General features: G+C 43.3%; 6 non-coding genes across 6 annotated transcripts; all 6 read right to left on the reverse strand.

The window, feature by feature from the left end:
- Positions 1-1,974: 1,974 nt before the first annotated feature.
- On the reverse strand, positions 1,975-2,047 carry trnap-ugg (transfer RNA proline (anticodon UGG)). The gene has a single exon. It is a non-coding gene; the product is annotated as a tRNA-Pro (tRNA).
- A 1,437-nt stretch (positions 2,048-3,484) lies between these two features.
- On the reverse strand, positions 3,485-3,556 carry trnap-ugg (transfer RNA proline (anticodon UGG)). Its single transcript has one exon. It is a non-coding gene; the product is annotated as a tRNA-Pro (tRNA).
- A 4,769-nt stretch (positions 3,557-8,325) lies between these two features.
- On the reverse strand, positions 8,326-8,397 carry trnap-ugg (transfer RNA proline (anticodon UGG)). Its single transcript has one exon. It is a non-coding gene; the product is annotated as a tRNA-Pro (tRNA).
- A 2,035-nt stretch (positions 8,398-10,432) lies between these two features.
- Positions 10,433-10,504, reverse strand: trnap-ugg (transfer RNA proline (anticodon UGG)). The gene has a single exon. It is a non-coding gene; the product is annotated as a tRNA-Pro (tRNA).
- Positions 10,505-12,852: 2,348 nt separating this feature from the next.
- Positions 12,853-12,924, reverse strand: trnap-ugg (transfer RNA proline (anticodon UGG)). Its single transcript has one exon. It is a non-coding gene; the product is annotated as a tRNA-Pro (tRNA).
- A 2,347-nt stretch (positions 12,925-15,271) lies between these two features.
- On the reverse strand, positions 15,272-15,343 carry trnap-ugg (transfer RNA proline (anticodon UGG)). The gene has a single exon. It is a non-coding gene; the product is annotated as a tRNA-Pro (tRNA).
- Between the last annotated feature and the right edge of the window lie 1,158 nt (positions 15,344-16,501).

Consider the following 16,501-nt stretch of genomic DNA (forward strand, 5'->3'; position numbering starts at 1 on the left):
AATATCTTTTGGCGATGTTGACTTTTATCGCTCACTTTGGCTAGAATCAATGCTGGGCTGCTAATTGCTATGTGCTAAGCTAATATAACGATTTATTGTGTTTTCGCTGTAAGACACTTAGAAAATCTGAAATATTGTCTGTATTCACAGGATCTGTGTCTTTCGATTCGTGTATGCTGTGTATTTTTACGAAATGTTTGATGATTAGTAGTTAGGTAAACACGTTGCTCATTGTAATTATTCTAGTCCATTTGTGATGGTGGGTGCAATTGTAAACTATGCCATCTACCTGAAATATGCACTTTTTTCTAACAAAACCTATCCCATACCATAAATATGTTATCAGACTGTCATCTAATGAGTTTTTTTGTTGGTTAGGGGCTATAAATATCTTAGTTTAGCCGAATTGGTGATGGCTACTGGTGTTGGTGGACAAATAAAAGATGGTGGATTATGCTAATGTGTTTTTAGGTAATAGATGTACATCTTTACATATTGTGTCTTCCCTGTAAAACATTTTAAAAATCGGAAATGTTGACTGGATTCACAAGATCTGTGTCTTTCATTAGCTGTATTGGACTTTAATGTGTGAAAGTTAAATATTTTAAAAAAATATTTTTTTTGAATTTCGCGGCACTGGTTTTTCAGTGGGGGGGGGGGGGGGGGGGGCCGCTAGCGCCACGCTGATCCTAGACAGGTTAATCACTCAGCCACCTCGTCCTGCACTCCAGGGATGGCAGTTGCCCCTCCAACCAGTTGCCCAAGATCCGCCTGTCTCAGACTGTTAAAGGCTCTACAAAAGGGCTCGTTCGGGATTTGAACCCGGGACCTCTCGCACCCAAAGTACACCGGTACGTGAATAAATGATAAAATCCCCATTGGAATCTGTCAGTTTGAAACTAGAGATTTCACCTTTTTTTTTGCACTGGATGCTTCTCAATCTTCCATAACCGCTGATGTCACACCTCTGCATTTTCGGTGAAAGGCGGCAGAGCGAGAGCGATGTTTGTCAAAACATGAGACATCCCGAATATCAGTTTTCTCATATAAATGTCTGTAGCTTCCGAACGGTTTGACCAACAAAATTGTTTGAGCATTCTATGGAAAGGGGAGACTCTAACAAACACAATGCCGTTCTCAGTTTTGCTCTACGACCCCCACAAGTGTCACAGGACTCGTCTGAAGGTAACCAGTACCGGTTAAAATTACAGATTTTTATTTAAGGAAGAAATGAAGAAAAGTTGTGCAATGTTGAAGCCACTTGTGCAAAGCACAAATGATTAGCAGTCCATTGCCTTAATCACTCAGCCACCTCGTCCTGCACTCCAGGGATGGCAGTTGCCCCTCCAACCAGTTGCCCAAGATCCGCCTGTCTCAGACTGTTAAAGGCTCTACAAAAGGGCTCGTTTGGGATTTGAACCCGGGACCTCTCGCACCCAAAGTACACCGGTACGTGAATAAATGATAAAATCCCCATTGGAATCTGTCAGTTTGAAACTAGAGATTTCACCTTTTTTTTTGCACTGGATGCTTCTCAATCTTACATAACCGCTGATGTCACACCTCTGCATTTTCGGTGAAAGGCGGCAGAGCGAGAGCGATGTTTGTCAAAACATGAGACATCCCAAAAATCAGTTTTCTCAAATAAATGTCTGTAGCTTCCGAACGGTTTGACCAACAAAATTGTTTGACCATTCTATGGAAAGGGGAGACTCTAACAAACACAATGCCGTTCTCAGTTTTGCTCTACGACCCCCGCAAGTGTCACAGGACTTGTCTGAAGGTAACCAGTACCGGTTAAAATTACAGATTTTTAATCAAGGAAGAAATTAATACATGTTGAAGCCACTAGTGGAGAGCACAAATGATTAGCAGTCCATTGCCTTAATCACTCAGCCACCTCGTCCTATATTCCAGGGATGGCAGTTGCCCCTCCAACCAGTAAACAAAGATCCGCTTGTCTCAGACAGTTAAAGGCCTCATCCGGGATTTGAACCCGGGACCTCTCGCACCCAAAGCAAGAATCATACCCCTAGACCAACAAGCCATTTTGTCAAAGACATTTTTTTGCTGTCGCCAGCAATGACGGTGAGGATATGGATTGACTTGTCGATGGTGCCAGGCCACAGTGAATCACGTGAGTTTTGTTGGTATACTTGTGAGCATAGCTGTCTTCCAAGCAGTTGACCAGGTTTCAGTTCAAATCCTCTGTAATTCATCTGCCGAGTCTTTCAGATTCAATTTTCATTTTCTGTAACAGCAAGAAACAAATGAAGAAGAGCTAAATGAAGATTTTGAAGTTGAAAAAGAAGACATCAAATCGAATTGGAGCTCATTGAATTTGAGCCGATTGACGCACCGGTATTTGAATAAATGATAAAAGCCCCATTGGAATCTGTCAGTTTGAAACTAGAGATTTCACCTTTTTTTTTGCACTGGATGCTTCTCAATCTTCCATAACCGCTGATGTCACACCTCTGCATTTTCGGTGAAAGGCGGCAGAGCGAGAGCGATGTTTGTCAAAACAGGAGACATCCCGAATATCAGTTTTCTCATATAAATGTCTGTAGCTTCCGAACAGTTTGACCAACAAAATTGTTTGACCATTCTATGGAAAGGGGAGACTCTAACAAACACAATGCCGTTCTCAGTTTTGCTCTACGACCCCCACAAGTGTCACAGGACTCGTCTGAAGGTAACCAGTACCGGTTAAAATTACAGATTTTTAATCAAGGAAGAAATGAAGAAAAGTTGTGCAATGTTGAAGCCACTTGTGCAAAGCACAAATGATTAGCAGTCCATTGCCTTAATCACTCAGCCACCTCGTCCTGCACTCCAGGGATGGCAGTTGCCCCTCCAACCAGTTGCCCAAGATCCGCCTGTCTCAGACTGTTAAAGGCTCTACAAAAGGGCTCGTTTGGCATTTGAACCCGGGACCTCTCGCACCCAAAGTACACCGGTACGTGAATAAATGATAAAATCCCCATTGGAATCTGTCAGTTTGAAACTAGAGATTTGACCTTTTTTTTGCACTGGATGCTTCTCAAACTTCCATAACCGCTGATGTCACACCTCTGCATTTTCGGTGAAAGGCGGCAGAGCGAGTGCGATGTTTGTCAAAACATGAGACATCCCGAATATCAGTTTTCTCATATAAATGTCTGTAGCTTCCGAACGGTTTGACCAACAAAATTGTTTGACCATTCTATGGAAAGGGGAGACTCTAACAAACACAATGCCGTTCTCAGTTTTGCTCTACGACCCCCGCAAGTGTCACAGGACTTGTCTGAAGGTAACCAGTACCGGTTAAAATTACAGATTTTTAATCAAGGAAGAAATTAATAAATGTTGAAGCCACTAGTGCAGAGCACAAATGATTAGCAGTCCATTGCCTTGATCCCTCAGCCACCTCGTCCTGCACTCCAGGGACGGCAGTTGCCCCTCCAACCAGTAGCCAAAGATCCGCCTCCCTCAGACTGTTAAAGGGCTCGTTCGGGATTTGAACCCGGGACCTCTCGCACCCAAAGCGAGAATCATACCCTTAGACCAACGAGCCATTTTATCGAAGACATTTTTTTGCTGTCGCCAGCAATGTCGGTGAGGATATGGATTGACTTGTCGATGGTTCCAGGCCACAGTGAATCACGTGAGTTTTGTTGGTATACTTGTGAGCATAGCTGTCTTCCAAGCAGTTGACCAGGTTTCAGTTCAAATCCTCTGTAATTCATCTGCCGAGTCTTTCAGATTAAATTTTCATTTTCTGTAACAGCAAGAAACAAATGAAGAAGAGCTAAATGAAGATTTTGAAGATGAAAAAGAAGACATCAAAACGAATTGGAGCTCATTGAATTTGAGCCGATTGACGCACCGGTATGTGAATAAATGATAAAATCCCCATTGGAATCTGTCAGTTTGAAACTAGAGATTTCACCTTTTTTTTGCACTGGATGCTTCTCAAACTTCCATAACCGCTGATGTCACACCTCTGCATTTTCGGTGAAAGGCGGCAGAGCGAGAGCGATGTTTGTCAAAACATGAGACATCCCGAATATCAGTTTTCTCATATAAATGTCTGTAGCTTCCGAACGGTTTGACCAACAAAATTGTTTGACCATTCTATGGAAAGGGGAGACTCTAACAAACACAATGCCGTTCTCAGTTTTGCTCTACGACCCCCACAAGTGTCACAGGACTCGTCTGAAGGTAACCAGTACCGGTTAAAATGACAGATTTTTAATCAAGGAAGAAATTAATACATGTTGAAGCCACTAGTGGAAAGCACAAATGATTAGCAGTCCATTGCCTTAATCACTGAGCCACCTCGTCCTATATTCCAGGGATGGCAGTTGCCCCTCCAACCAGTAAACAAAGATCCGCTTGTCTCAGACAGTTAAAGGCCTCGTCCGGGATTTGAACCCGGGACCTCTCGCACCCAAAGCAAGAATCATACCCCTTGACCAACAAGCCATTTTGTCAAAGACATTTTTTTGCTGTCGCCAGCAATGACGGTGAGGATATGGATTGACTTGTCGATGGTGCCAGGCCACAGTGAATCACGTGAGTTTTGTTGGTATACTTGTGAGCATAGCTGTCTTCCAAGCAGTTGACCAGGTTTCAGTTCAAATCCTCTGTAATTCATCTGCCGAGTCTTTCAGATTAAATTTTCATTTTCTGTAACAGCAAGAAACAAATGAAGAAGAGCTAAATGAAGATTTTGAAGATGAAAAAGAAGACATCAAAACGAATTGGAGCTCATTGAATTTGAGCCGATTGACGCACCGGTATGTGAATAAATGATAAAATCCCCATTGGAATCTGTCAGTTTGAAACTAGAGATTTCACCTTTTTTTTGCACTGGATGCTTCTCAAACTTCCATAACCGCTGATGTCACACCTCTGCATTTTCGGTGAAAGGCGGCAGAGCGAGAGCGATGTTTGTCAAAACATGAGACATCCCGAATATCAGTTTTCTCATATAAATGTCTGTAGCTTCCGAACGGTTTGACCAACAAAATTGTTTGACCATTCTATGGAAAGGGGAGACTCTAACAAACACAATGCCGTTCTCAGTTTTGCTCTACGACCCCCACAAGTGTCACAGGACTCGTCTGAAGGTAACCAGTACCGGTTAAAATGACAGATTTTTAATCAAGGAAGAAATTAATACATGTTGAAGCCACTAGTGGAAAGCACAAATGATTAGCAGTCCATTGCCTTAATCACTGAGCCACCTCGTCCTATATTCCAGGGATGGCAGTTGCCCCTCCAACCAGTAAACAAAGATCCGCTTGTCTCAGACAGTTAAAGGCCTCGTCCGGGATTTGAACCCGGGACCTCTCGCACCCAAAGCAAGAATCATACCCCTTGACCAACAAGCCATTTTGTCAAAGACATTTTTTTGCTGTCGCCAGCAATGACGGTGAGGATATGGATTGACTTGTCGATGGTGCCAGGCCACAGTGAATCACGTGAGTTTTGTTGGTATACTTGTGAGCATAGCTGTCTTCCAAGCAGTTGACCAGGTTTCAGTTCAAATCCTCTGTAATTCATCTGCCGAGTCTTTCAGATTAAATTTTCATTTTCTGTAACAGCAAGAAACAAATGAAGAAGAGCTAAATGAAGATTTTGAAGATGAAAAAGAAGACATCAAAACGAATTGGAGCTCATTGAATTTGAGCCGATTGACGCACCGGTATGTGAATAAATGATAAAATCCCCATTGGAATCTGTCAGTTTGAAACTAGAGATTTCACCTTTTTTTTGCACTGGATGCTTCTCAAACTTCCATAACCGCTGATGTCACACCTCTGCATTTTCGGTGAAAGGCGGCAGAGCGAGAGCGATGTTTGTCAAAACATGAGACATCCCGAATATCAGTTTTCTCATATAAATGTCTGTAGCTTCCGAACGGTTTGACCAACAAAATTGTTTGACCATTCTATGGAAAGGGGAGACTCTAACAAACACAATGCCGTTCTCAGTTTTGCTCTACGACCCCCACAAGTGTCACAGGACTCGTCTGAAGGTAACCAGTACCGGTTAAAATGACAGATTTTTAATCAAGGAAGAAATTAATACATGTTGAAGCCACTAGTGGAAAGCACAAATGATTAGCAGTCCATTGCCTTAATCACTGAGCCACCTCGTCCTATATTCCAGGGATGGCAGTTGCCCCTCCAACCAGTAAACAAAGATCCGCTTGTCTCAGACAGTTAAAGGCCTCGTCCGGGATTTGAACCCGGGACCTCTCGCACCCAAAGCAAGAATCATACCCCTTGACCAACAAGCCATTTTGTCAAAGACATTTTTTTGCTGTCGCCAGCAATGACGGTGAGGATATGGATTGACTTGTCGATGGTGCCAGGCCACAGTGAATCACGTGAGTTTTGTTGGTATACTTGTGAGCATAGCTGTCTTCCAAGCAGTTGACCAGGTTTCAGTTCAAATCCTCTGTAATTCATCTGTCGAGTCTTTCAGATTCAATTTTCATTTTCTGTAACAGCAAGAAACAAATGAAGAAGAGCTAAATGAAGATTTTGAAGTTGAAAAAGAAGACATCAAATCGAATTGGAGCTCATTGAATTTGAGCCGATTGACGCACCGGTATTTGAATAAATGATAAAAGCCCCATTGGAATCTGTCAGTTTGAAACTAGAGATTTCACCTTTTTTTTTGCACTGGATGCTTCTCAATCTTCCATAACCGCTGATGTCACACCTCTGCATTTTCGGTGAAAGGCGGCAGAGCGAGTGCGATGTTTGTCAAAACATGAGACATCCCGAATATCAGTTTTCTCATATAAATGTCTGTAGCTTCCGAACGGTTTGACCAACAAAATTGTTTGACCATTCTATGGAAAGGGGAGACTCTAACAAACACAATGCCGTTCTCAGTTTTGCTCTACGACCCCCACAAGTGTCACAGGACTCGTCTGAAGGTAACCAGTACCGGTTAAAATTACAGATTTTTAATCAAGGAAGAAATAAAGAAAAGTTGTGCAATGTTGAAGCCACTTGTGCAAAGCACAAATGATTAGCAGTCCATTGCCTTAATCACTCAGCCACCTCGTCCTGCACTCCAGGGATGGCAGTTGCCCCTCCAACCAGTTGCCCAAGATCCGCCTGTCTCAGACTGTTAAAGGCTCTACAAAAGGGCTCGTTCGGGATTTGAACCCGGGACCTCTCGCACCCAAAGTACACCGGTACGTGAATAAATGATAAAATCCCCATTGGAATCTGTCAGTTTGAAACTAGAGATTTCACCTTTTTTTTTGCACTGGATGCTTCTCAATCTTCCATAACCGCTGATGTCACACCTCTGCATTTTCGGTGAAAGGCGGCAGAGCGAGAGCGATGTTTGTCAAAACATGAGACATCCCGAATATCAGTTTTCTCATATAAATGTCTGTAGCTTCCGAACGGTTTGACCAACAAAATTGTTTGAGCATTCTATGGAAAGGGGAGACTCTAACAAACACAATGCCGTTCTCAGTTTTGCTCTACGACCCCCACAAGTGTCACAGGACTCGTCTGAAGGTAACCAGTACCGGTTAAAATTACAGATTTTTATTTAAGGAAGAAATGAAGAAAAGTTGTGCAATGTTGAAGCCACTTGTGCAAAGCACAAATGATTAGCAGTCCATTGCCTTAATCACTCAGCCAACTCGTCCTGCACTCCAGGGATGGCAGTTGCCCCTCCAACCAGTTGCCCAAGATCCGCCTGTCTCAGACTGTTAAAGGCTCTACAAAAGGGCTCGTTTGGGATTTGAACCCGGGACCTCTCGCACCCAAAGTACACCGGTACGTGAATAAATGATAAAATCCCCATTGGAATCTGTCAGTTTGAAACTAGAGATTTCACCTTTTTTTTTGCACTGGATGCTTCTCAATCTTACATAACCGCTGATGTCACACCTCTGCATTTTCGGTGAAAGGCGGCAGAGCGAGAGCGATGTTTGTCAAAACATGAGACATCCCAAAAATCAGTTTTCTCAAATAAATGTCTGTAGCTTCCGAACGGTTTGACCAACAAAATTGTTTGACCATTCTATGGAAAGGGGAGACTCTAACAAACACAATGCCGTTCTCAGTTTTGCTCTACGACCCCCGCAAGTGTCACAGGACTTGTCTGAAGGTAACCAGTACCGGTTAAAATTACAGATTTTTAATCAAGGAAGAAATTAATAAATGTTGAAGCCACTAGTGCAGAGCACAAATGATTAGCAGTCCATTGCCTTGATCCCTCAGCCACCTCGTCCTGCACTCCAGGGACCGCAGTTGCCCCTCCAACCAGTAGCCAAAGATCCGCCTCCCTCAGACTGTTAAAGGGCTCGTTCGGGATTTGAACCCGGGACCTCTCGCACCCAAAGCGAGAATCATACCCTTAGACCAACGAGCCATTTTATCGAAGACATTTTTTTGCTGTCGCCAGCAATGTCGGTGAGGATATGGATTGACTTGTCGATGGTTCCAGGCCACAGTGAATCACGTGAGTTTTGTTGGTATACTTGTGAGCATAGCTGTCTTCCAAGCAGTTGACCAGGTTTCAGTTCAAATCCTCTGTAATTCATCTGCCGAGTCTTTCAGATTAAATTTTCATTTTCTGTAACTGCAAGAAACAAATGAAGAAGAGCTAAATGAAGATTTTGAAGATGAAAAAGAAGACATCAAAACGAATTGGAGCTCATTGAATTTGAGCCGATTGACGCACCGGTATGTGAATAAATGATAAAATCCCCATTGGAATCTGTCAGTTTGAAACTAGAGATTTCACCTTTTTTTTGCACTGGATGCTTCTCAAACTTCCATAACCGCTGATGTCACACCTCTGCATTTTCGGTGAAAGGCGGCAGAGCGAGAGCGATGTTTGTCAAAACATGAGACATCCCGAATATCAGTTTTCTCATATAAATGTCTGTAGCTTCCGAACGGTTTGACCAACAAAATTGTTTGACCATTCTATGGAAAGGGGAGACTCTAACAAACACAATGCCGTTCTCAGTTTTGCTCTACGACCCCCACAAGTGTCACAGGACTCGTCTGAAGGTAACCAGTACCGGTTAAAATTACAGATTTTTAATCAAGGAAGAAATAAAGAAAAGTTGTGCAATGTTGAAGCCACTTGTGCAAAGCACAAATGATTAGCAGTCCATTGCCTTAATCACTCAGCCACCTCGTCCTGCACTCCAGGGATGGCAGTTGCCCCTCCAACCAGTTGCCCAAGATCCGCCTGTCTCAGACTGTTAAAGGCTCTACAAAAGGGCTCGTTCGGGATTTGAACCCGGGACCTCTCGCACCCAAAGTACACCGGTACGTGAATAAATGATAAAATCCCCATTGGAATCTGTCAGTTTGAAACTAGAGATTTCACCTTTTTTTTTGCACTGGATGCTTCTCAATCTTCCATAACCGCTGATGTCACACCTCTGCATTTTCGGTGAAAGGCGGCAGAGCGAGAGCGATGTTTGTCAAAACATGAGACATCCCGAATATCAGTTTTCTCATATAAATGTCTGTAGCTTCCGAACGGTTTGACCAACAAAATTGTTTGAGCATTCTATGGAAAGGGGAGACTCTAACAAACACAATGCCGTTCTCAGTTTTGCTCTACGACCCCCACAAGTGTCACAGGACTCGTCTGAAGGTAACCAGTACCGGTTAAAATTACAGATTTTTATTTAAGGAAGAAATGAAGAAAAGTTGTGCAATGTTGAAGCCACTTGTGCAAAGCACAAATGATTAGCAGTCCATTGCCTTAATCACTCAGCCAACTCGTCCTGCACTCCAGGGATGGCAGTTGCCCCTCCAACCAGTTGCCCAAGATCCGCCTGTCTCAGACTGTTAAAGGCTCTACAAAAGGGCTCGTTTGGGATTTGAACCCGGGACCTCTCGCACCCAAAGTACACCGGTACGTGAATAAATGATAAAATCCCCATTGGAATCTGTCAGTTTGAAACTAGAGATTTCACCTTTTTTTTTGCACTGGATGCTTCTCAATCTTACATAACCGCTGATGTCACACCTCTGCATTTTCGGTGAAAGGCGGCAGAGCGAGAGCGATGTTTGTCAAAACATGAGACATCCCAAAAATCAGTTTTCTCAAATAAATGTCTGTAGCTTCCGAACGGTTTGACCAACAAAATTGTTTGACCATTCTATGGAAAGGGGAGACTCTAACAAACACAATGCCGTTCTCAGTTTTGCTCTACGACCCCCGCAAGTGTCACAGGACTTGTCTGAAGGTAACCAGTACCGGTTAAAATTACAGATTTTTAATCAAGGAAGAAATTAATAAATGTTGAAGCCACTAGTGCAGAGCACAAATGATTAGCAGTCCATTGCCTTGATCCCTCAGCCACCTCGTCCTGCACTCCAGGGACGGCAGTTGCCCCTCCAACCAGTAGCCAAAGATCCGCCTCCCTCAGACTGTTAAAGGGCTCGTTCGGGATTTGAACCCGGGACCTCTCGCACCCAAAGCGAGAATCATACCCTTAGACCAACGAGCCATTTTATCGAAGACATTTTTTTGCTGTCGCCAGCAATGTCGGTGAGGATATGGATTGACTTGTCGATGGTTCCAGGCCACAGTGAATCACGTGAGTTTTGTTGGTATACTTGTGAGCATAGCTGTCTTCCAAGCAGTTGACCAGGTTTCAGTTCAAATCCTCTGTAATTCATCTGCCGAGTCTTTCAGATTAAATTTTCATTTTCTGTAACTGCAAGAAACAAATGAAGAAGAGCTAAATGAAGATTTTGAAGATGAAAAAGAAGACATCAAAACGAATTGGAGCTCATTGAATTTGAGCCGATTGACGCACCGGTATGTGAATAAATGATAAAATCCCCATTGGAATCTGTCAGTTTGAAACTAGAGATTTCACCTTTTTTTGCACTGGATGCTTCTCAAACTTCCATAACCGCTGATGTCACACCTCTGCATTTTCGGTGAAAGGCGGCAGAGCGAGAGCGATGTTTGTCAAAACATGAGACATCCCGAATATCAGTTTTCTCATATAAATGTCTGTAGCTTCCGAACGGTTTGACCAACAAAATTGTTTGACCATTCTATGGAAAGGGGAGACTCTAACAAACACAATGCCGTTCTCAGTTTTGCTCTACGACCCCCACAAGTGTCACAGGACTCGTCTGAAGGTAACCAGTACCGGTTAAAATGACAGATTTTTAATCAAGGAAGAAATTAATACATGTTGAAGCCACTAGTGGAGAGCACAAATGATTAGCAGTCCATTGCCTTAATCACTCAGCCACCTCGTCCTATATTCCAGGGATGGCAGTTGCCCCTCCAACCAGTAAACAAAGATCCGCTTGTCTCAGACAGTTAAAGGCATCGTCCGGGATTTGAACCCGGGACCTCTCGCACCCAAAGCAAGAATCATACCCCTTGACCGACAAGCCATTTTGTCAAAGACATTTTTTTGCTGTCGCCAGCAATGACGGTGAGGATATGGATTGACTTGTCGATGGTGCCAGGCCACAGTGAATCACGTGAGTTTTGTTGGTATACTTGTGAGCATAGCTGTCTTCCAAGCAGTTGACCAGGTTTCAGTTCAAATCCTCTGTAATTCATCTGTCGAGTCTTTCAGATTCAATTTTCATTTTCTGTAACAGCAAGAAACAAATGAAGAAGAGCTAAATGAAGATTTTGAAGTTGAAAAAGAAGACATCAAATCGAATTGGAGCTCATTGAATTTGAGCCGATTGACGCACCGGTATTTGAATAAATGATAAAAGCCCCATTGGAATCTGTCAGTTTGAAACTAGAGATTTCACCTTTTTTTTTGCACTGGATGCTTCTCAATCTTCCATAACCGCTGATGTCACACCTCTGCATTTTCGGTGAAAGGCGGCAGAGCGAGAGCGATGTTTGTCAAAACATGAGACATCCCGAATATCAGTTTTCTCATATAAATGTCTGTAGCTTCCGAACGGTTTGACCAACAAAATTGTTTGACCATTCTATGGAAAGGGGAGACTCTAACAAACACAATGCCGTTCTCAGTTTTGCTCTACGACCCCCACAAGTGTCACAGGACTCGTCTGAAGGTAACCAGTACCGGTTAAAATTACAGATTTTTAATCAAGGAAGAAATAAAGAAAAGTTGTGCAATGTTGAAGCCACTTGTGCAAAGCACAAATGATTAGCAGTCCATTGCCTTAATCACTCAGCCACCTCGTCCTGCACTCCAGGGATGGCAGTTGCCCCTCCAACCAGTTGCCCAAGATCCGCCTGTCTCAGACTGTTAAAGGCTCTACAAAAGGGCTCGTTCGGGATTTGAACCCGGGACCTCTCGCACCCAAAGTACACCGGTACGTGAATAAATGATAAAATCCCCATTGGAATCTGTCAGTTTGAAACTAGAGATTTCACCTTTTTTTTTGCACTGGATGCTTCTCAATCTTCCATAACCGCTGATGTCACACCTCTGCATTTTCGGTGAAAGGCGGCAGAGCGAGAGCGATGTTTGTCAAAACATGAGACATCCCAAAAATCAGTTTTCTCAAATAAATGTCTGTAGCTTCCGAACGGTTTGACCAACAAAATTGTTTGACCATTCTATGGAAAGGGGAGACTCTAACAAACACAATGCCGTTCTCAGTTTTGCTCTACGACCCCCGCAAGTGTCACAGGACTTGTCTGAAGGTAACCAGTACCGGTTAAAATTACAGATTTTTAATCAAGGAAGAAATTAATAAATGTTGAAGCCACTAGTGCAGAGCACAAATGATTAGCAGTCCATTGCCTTGATCCCTCAGCCACCTCGTCCTGCACTCCAGGGACGGCAGTTGCCCCTCCAACCAGTAGCCAAAGATCCGCCTCCCTCAGACTGTTAAAGGGCTCGTTCGGGATTTGAACCCGGGACCTCTCGCACCCAAAGCGAGAATCATACCCTTAGACCAACGAGCCATTTTATCGAAGACATTTTTTTGCTGTCGCCAGCAATGTCGGTGAGGATATGGATTGACTTGTCGATGGTTCCAGGCCACAGTGAATCACGTGAGTTTTGTTGGTATACTTGTGAGCATAGCTGTCTTCCAAGCAGTTGACCAGGTTTCAGTTCAAATCCTCTGTAATTCATCTGCCGAGTCTTTCAGATTAAATTTTCATTTTCTGTAACTGCAAGAAACAAATGAAGAAGAGCTAAATGAAGATTTTGAAGATGAAAAAGAAGACATCAAAACGAATTGGAGCTCATTGAATTTGAGCCGATTGACGCACCGGTATGTGAATAAATGATAAAATCCCCATTGGAATCTGTCAGTTTGAAACTAGAGATTTCACCTTTTTTTGCACTGGATGCTTCTCAAACTTCCATAACCGCTGATGTCACACCTCTGCATTTTCGGTGAAAGGCGGCAGAGCGAGAGCGATGTTTGTCAAAACATGAGACATCCCGAATATCAGTTTTCTCATATAAATGTCTGTAGCTTCCGAACGGTTTGACCAACAAAATTGTTTGACCATTCTATGGAAAGGGGAGACTCTAACAAACACAATGCCGTTCTCAGTTTTGCTCTACGACCCCCACAAGTGTCACAGGACTCGTCTGAAGGTAACCAGTACCGGTTAAAATGACAGATTTTTAATCAAGGAAGAAATTAATACATGTTGAAGCCACTAGTGGAGAGCACAAATGATTAGCAGTCCATTGCCTTAATCACTCAGCCACCTCGTCCTATATTCCAGGGATGGCAGTTGCCCCTCCAACCAGTAAACAAAGATCCGCTTGTCTCAGACAGTTAAAGGCATCGACCGGGATTTGAACCCGGACCTCTCGCACCCAAAGCAAGAATCATACCCCTTGACCGACAAGCCATTTTGTCAAAGACATTTTTTTGCTGTCGCCAGCAATGACGGTGAGGATATGGATTGACTTGTCGATGGTGCCAGGCCACAGTGAATCACGTGAGTTTTGTTGGTATACTTGTGAGCATAGCTGTCTTCCAAGCAGTTGACCAGGTTTCAGTTCAAATCCTCTGTAATTCATCTGTCGAGTCTTTCAGATTCAATTTTCATTTTCTGTAACAGCAAGAAACAAATGAAGAAGAGCTAAATGAAGATTTTGAAGTTGAAAAAGAAGACATCAAATCGAATTGGAGCTCATTGAATTTGAGCCGATTGACGCACCGGTATTTGAATAAATGATAAAAGCCCCATTGGAATCTGTCAGTTTGAAACTAGAGATTTCACCTTTTTTTTTGCACTGGATGCTTCTCAATCTTCCATAACCGCTGATGTCACACCTCTGCATTTTCGGTGAAAGGCGGCAGAGCGAGAGCGATGTTTGTCAAAACATGAGACATCCCGAATATCAGTTTTCTCATATAAATGTCTGTAGCTTCCGAACGGTTTGACCAACAAAATTGTTTGACCATTCTATGGAAAGGGGAGACTCTAACAAACACAATGCCGTTCTCAGTTTTGCTCTACGACCCCCACAAGTGTCACAGGACTCGTCTGAAGGTAACCAGTACCGGTTAAAATTACAGATTTTTAATCAAGGAAGAAATAAAGAAAAGTTGTGCAATGTTGAAGCCACTTGTGCAAAGCACAAATGATTAGCAGTCCATTGCCTTAATCACTCAGCCACCTCGTCCTGCACTCCAGGGATGGCAGTTGCCCCTCCAACCAGTTGCCCAAGATCCGCCTGTCTCAGACTGTTAAAGGCTCTACAAAAGGGCTCGTTCGGGATTTGAACCCGGGACCTCTCGCACCCAAAGTACACCGGTACGTGAATAAATGATAAAATCCCCATTGGAATCTGTCAGTTTGAAACTAGAGATTTCACCTTTTTTTTTGCACTGGATGCTTCTCAATCTTCCATAACCGCTGATGTCACACCTCTGCATTTTCGGTGAAAGGCGGCAGAGCGAGAGCGATGTTTGTCAAAACATGAGACATCCCGAATATCAGTTTTCTCATATAAATGTCTGTAGCTTCCGAACGGTTTGACCAACAAAATTGTTTGAGCATTCTATGGAAAGGGGAGACTCTAACAAACACAATGCCGTTCTCAGTTTTGCTCTACGACCCCCGCAAGTGTCACAGGACTCGTCTGAAGGTAACCAGTACCGGTTAAAATTACAGATTTTTAATCAAGGAAGAAATTAATAAATGTTGAAGCCACTAGTGCAGAGCACAAATGATTAGCAGTCCATTGCCTTGATCCCTCAGCCACCTCGTCCTGCACTCCAGGGACGGCAGTTGCCCCTCCAACCAGTAGCCAAAGATCCGCCTCCCTCAGACTGTTAAAGGGCTCGTTCGGGATTTGAACCCGGGACCTCTCGCACCCAAAGCGAGAATCATACCCCTAGACCAACGAGCCATTTTATCGAAGACATTTTTTTGCTGTCGCCAGCAATGTCGGTGAGGATATGGATTGACTTGTCGATGGTTCCAGGCCACAGTGAATCACGTGAGTTTTGTTGGTATACTTGTGAGCATAGCTGTCTTCCAAGCAGTTGACCAGGTTTCAGTTCAAATCCTCTGTAATTCATCTGCCGAGTCTTTCAGATTAAATTTTCATTTTCTGTAACAGCAAGAAACAAATGAAGAAGAGCTAAATGAAGATTTTGAAGATGAAAAAGAAGACATCAAAACGAATTGGAGCTCATTGAATTTGAGCCGATTGACGCACCGGTATGTGAATAAATGATAAAATCCCCATTGGAATCTGTCAGTTTGAAACTAGAGATTTCACCTTTTTTTTGCACTGGATGCTTCTCAAACTTCCATAACCGCTGATGTCACACCTCTGCATTTTCGGTGAAAGGCGGCAGAGCGAGAGCGATGTTTGTCAAAACATGAGACATCCCGAATATCAGTTTTCTCATATAAATGTCTGTAGCTTCCGAACGGTTTGACCAACAAAATTGTTTGAGCATTCTATGGAAAGGGGAGACTCTAACAAACACAATGCCGTTCTCAGTTTTGCTCTACGACCCCCGCAAGTGTCACAGGACTTGTCTGAAGGTAACCAGTACCGGTTAAAATTACAGATTTTTAATCAAGGAAGAAATAAAGAAAAGTTGTGCAATGTTGAAGCCACTTGTGCAAAGCACAAATGATTAGCAGTCCATTGCCTTAATCACTCAGCCACCTCGTCCTGCACTCCAGGGATGGCAGTTGCCCCTCCAACCAGTTGCCCAAGATCCGCCTGTCTCAGACTGTTAAAGGCTCTACAAAAGGGCTCGTTCGGGATTTGAACCCGGGACCTCTCGCACCCAAAGTACACCGGTACGTGAATAAATGATAAAATCCCCATTGGAATCTGTCAGTTTGAAACTAGAGATTTCACCTTTTTTTTTGCACTGGATGCTTCTCAATCTTCCATAACCGCTGATGTCACACCTCTGCATTTTCGGTGAAAGGCGGCAGAGCGAGAGCGATGTTTGTCAAAACATGAGACATCCCAAAAATCAGTTTTCTCAAATAAATGTCTGTAGCTTCCGAACGGTTTGACCAACAAAATTGTTTGACCATT

The sequence above is a fragment of the Salvelinus fontinalis genome, chromosome 33 (assembly GCF_029448725.1).
Source record: "Salvelinus fontinalis isolate EN_2023a chromosome 33, ASM2944872v1, whole genome shotgun sequence".
NCBI lineage: Eukaryota > Metazoa > Chordata > Actinopteri > Salmoniformes > Salmonidae > Salvelinus > Salvelinus fontinalis.